Raw genomic sequence first — 3,930 nt, 5'->3', positions numbered from 1 at the left:
TTACCAGAGTTTAACACTAGGGAAAATTAACTCTGTTCTGTGTTACCAGAGTTTAACACTATGGGAAATTAACTCTGTTCTGTGTTACCACAATTTAACTCTGCAGGAAAATGTACTCTAATTAGTGTTAATATTTCACTTATGTAGAATTCATTTACATTTATAATAGTGAAAAATTCTCTAATTTTAAATCCCATCTGGTGTTTTACAAACACAACAAAAAACAAGATCAACGACGTCAGATTTAAAACATTTATTACAATGCTGTCATGCTCAAGAAACAATTACACTCACAAAAATACATCACATCTGCATTAAATGACAATACATCACTATATTCAGTACAGAAGCTGTTGAACCACCTAGCTAAGCAGCCTTGCTCTAACCTCAGCAATACAAGGACCTTCACTTTGCCAACATCTGTTGAACACAGTGGTCTGAATGAAAGTGTACATCTTGTGTAGAATAGTGTTATAAGTGGTGCCAAAAACAAAGTGTGCCTTAATGAGAATTCAAATTTTTGGTGAACAAACTCATGTCATACCAAACCTATACGACTTTTGTTCATTTTCTGAACACAAATGAAGATATTTGTAATGAAATCTGGCAGACTTCTATCCTACATCTTTCAAGGCCCAGAAAGGTGTCAAAGACATCATTAAATTAATCAGTGAGACTATGGTGATTTAACTTTTATTAATGTTTTATTAAGCAACATGAGTGCTTTCTTTGCACGAAGGAAAAAAAATATATACAAATTTACCACTTTATGAAAATATTAATCCCTGACAAGCGTACACAAGAGCACGACAGATGAGTGTTTTGTTTGAAATTAAAGCAGACATTTTGTGAATGCATGCATAAAATTAAGGTTAAACCAGTGGAGTCACATTGATTACTTTAATGATGTCATTACTACCTTTCTGGGCCTTGAATGTGCTAGTTGCGTGGACTCTCAATGTAAGGACAGAAATCTCTCAGATTTCATTAAAATATCTTCATTGGTGTTTTGAAGATGAAAGAAAGTCTTACAGGTTTGGAACGACATGGGGGTGAGTAAATGATGACAGTTTTCATTTTTGAGTAAATTAACCCCATTAAACAGTTTGTCAAAGGCATCAAGAGAAGAGATTGACTTGCATGGAATGGCCTGCTGATCAAAACTGAAGTACTGGTGAATTGAATAATTCTTTCCTAAGCCAGGAGACAGGGCTGAGCACTTCCAGCGATGTCTTGAATATGCTCCTCAATGCTTGTTCCACTCTGAAAAAAAACAAGCAAATTGCAGAGGACTATCACTGATGTGTTAAATTAAAAAAAAAAAAAAAAATACAAAAAATAATAACAAAAACAATAATTAAAAACAAACCTTTTAGAAGATATCCTTACTTGAGACGTAGACACCTTTCCTTGTCTCGTCTGGCCTTGACAAGACACAAACAAAGCATTTTAAGATCATCAACAATGCTTAAAGAATACTATACGAAGTCAATCCTTAGTCACAGTTAAAGCAACTCAATGGCTACAAAACTGCTGTGAAAAGTGGCACAATGAGAATTCTCTTTTCATTTTGTATCTTCAAATGATATTCCTCGTTCTTTAGAAATGCCTCTCTGTATAGTTATGATTCCGGTGCTTCTTAGACAAAAATACAGAAAAAGGAGGAGAAAGTGTTTTAAAATCCAAGAGAAAAATACACCACCTGTATTATGGGCATGTGATCAAAACATTTAATAGTTGTCAACAATGTATTAAAACTAAGACAAAAACAGTGATACTTACGTAGCCATTTTTGAAGAAGGTACAGGAACAAAGGCACAATTCCTCTGGCACAGTTTTCATTCACCTTCCTTGGTGGTGATGCACTGCAAAAATTATTATTATTATTAAATATAAAAATTATATATATATCATATCGTTATCATATATGCACAGTTATATGAAATATTACCTATTATTTTCTTTAATGTCAGCTGTCAGAACACTTTCTTTTTTCATCGAGAATCGATCAGGCCAGCTTATTAAAAAAAAAAGCAAAGCAAAAACATAAATATGGTATATAAACAAAGAAAGTACTACTTCAAATAATACTTAATTTTAAATACTTTTACCTTATAGAGATCAAATTAATGTTGTGTTTTTAAGTAGATTTATGAGTTTAACAGTCCCCCAAATGCATAAGTAATAACTTCTTGCCCACCTTTCAGCTCCATCATCTAATCTCATTCCTTTACTGGAAGACCTTTCTTCAATAATGAGTGTGTCCTGGAGTCAAAGGATGAAGACAGGGACTGAGTTGACTGTACAGGAGAAGCTTGTTACTTAAAAACAGGAGAAAGATAATACATTAGTTCTGCAATATGTGCTATGTCAAGCCAATAACAGTCACTCTTTATAAACAAGCAACATTTTAAAATGCGTTAACGTTACTTGTACCAGTACTTACATGATCAGGCCAACTAACTGTGCATGTCTAATAACAAAATATAATAAATAACGAAAAACAAAGACGCGTCTGTTTTTAAATGAGACGTTCCGCCTGCCCCATAATTGACTTCTTCGTCGCGAGCATTGAGCGGATTTACCGCTAACTTACTCCCACAGCGCCATCTACGCGGCTTCAGTAAAGATGCAATGGCGGCGTTCGACTAATTTGTCTTCACAGTACTTAATTAATGCCGTTGGACACATTTAGTCTTTCGTGAGCTGAACAGTGAGATGAGTATAAACGGAGGTCGGAGCCATATCTAAATGGGCCCTACCTAGAAGATTTCGACCGTCCAATACATAAAAATTTGTCATCTTAACGTATTTACGTACATTGTGACGTTACATAATTGAACGTTTAAAAAACAAATGAAGCGAGTACACCAAAGCTAAATACATCTGACAATCTAATTAAGTAAGATTACTGACATCATTTAAACTTTATCATTAACGTTAACTTACCACATTGAGATGAAAAAGCACATTTCTCCAACATACTGACTTGCCTATTCGATATTTCCGAGTTTAAACCATTCAAATTACACAAAGTTAAAAAATAACTACAACTTATGCATTAATAGTAGCATAATTATTAACCTCAAATATTAAACTTATGTTTTAACAAATTAATTAAAAGAGCTTACCTTTTGGCGCAAGGCAGAAGAAAATGGCGACGAGACAACTTGTGCAGTGGTCTTCGGGGTAGATTGAGGGGCGGAGCTTAACAGAGTAAAGTTAACAATGCAGAATTCAACTCTGATCATTTTCACCGACACTAGAGGGCATTTTTCACTATTTGTTGTTAAATTAACTCCTTAAGAGTAAACGGAGAGTAACACTGCTTAATTAACACTGACGATTTTACTGTGTATAAAAATAAGGATATTAGCGTCCACACTAGCGGACAATATCGTCTGTTTATTCTAAATGCACACGCCTCTGCCACTTTAAATTCTCGAACTCGTGATAGAAGAACTGATTCTGATTGGGTGTCAATGATTTTATCGTTCATCAGCTAGAAAAAAATCGTTCTGGAAGTGATACCAACGATATTGTTTCTCTGTGCCTTTATCGTTACAGCTGTGGTTTGAACTCTACTATTCTTTAATATTGAGAAAGATTTTTAGAACTATATCTTTATCATTATCTTTATAGTTATCATCCTTGGTGTGAACGGGCCTTAATGCTGTACCAGGTGAGCTACTGAGCAAGTTTACTTTGTCAGAAAAGCTGTACATATGGAGCTGGTTATGTGATGCACACATCAATATATACTGTAGTTTACAAGCCATACACTGTGGTTAAAGTGTTTTGAGATCAAAACATAATATTGTGGAAGGAACCATTCAAAAATAAGTTGTTATTAAATGTAATGTAAAAAAAATAATGTAATCAACATTTGTGTGAAAAGGAATATAAGTAGTCTTGATTTCAACTGGAAAC

At 34.0% G+C, this 3,930-nt stretch overlaps 1 long non-coding RNA gene across 3 annotated transcripts; it reads right to left on the bottom strand.

The window, feature by feature from the left end:
• Positions 1-239: 239 nt before the first annotated feature.
• LOC306850850 lies at positions 240-3,412 on the bottom strand. Of its 3 annotated transcripts, none has more exons than XR_013782444.1 (6): positions 3,132-3,412; positions 2,201-2,321; positions 1,952-2,017; positions 1,783-1,865; positions 1,370-1,419; positions 240-1,263 (listed from the first exon to the last, which is right to left on the bottom strand). It is a non-coding gene; the product is annotated as an uncharacterized lncRNA (long non-coding RNA). The 3 variants fall into 3 exon arrangements; XR_013782445.1 differs by having other exon boundaries at positions 1,370-1,424; positions 3,132-3,191; XR_013782446.1 differs by lacking the exon at positions 3,132-3,412 and adding an exon at positions 2,447-2,558.
• Between the last annotated feature and the right edge of the window lie 518 nt (positions 3,413-3,930).

The sequence above is a fragment of the Barbus barbus genome (assembly GCF_936440315.1).
Source record: "Barbus barbus genome assembly, chromosome: 3".
NCBI classification, from domain to species: domain Eukaryota; kingdom Metazoa; phylum Chordata; class Actinopteri; order Cypriniformes; family Cyprinidae; genus Barbus; species Barbus barbus.
Note: the sequence above shows the minus strand (reverse complement) of the source record. Positions and strands in the feature narration are given on the sequence as shown.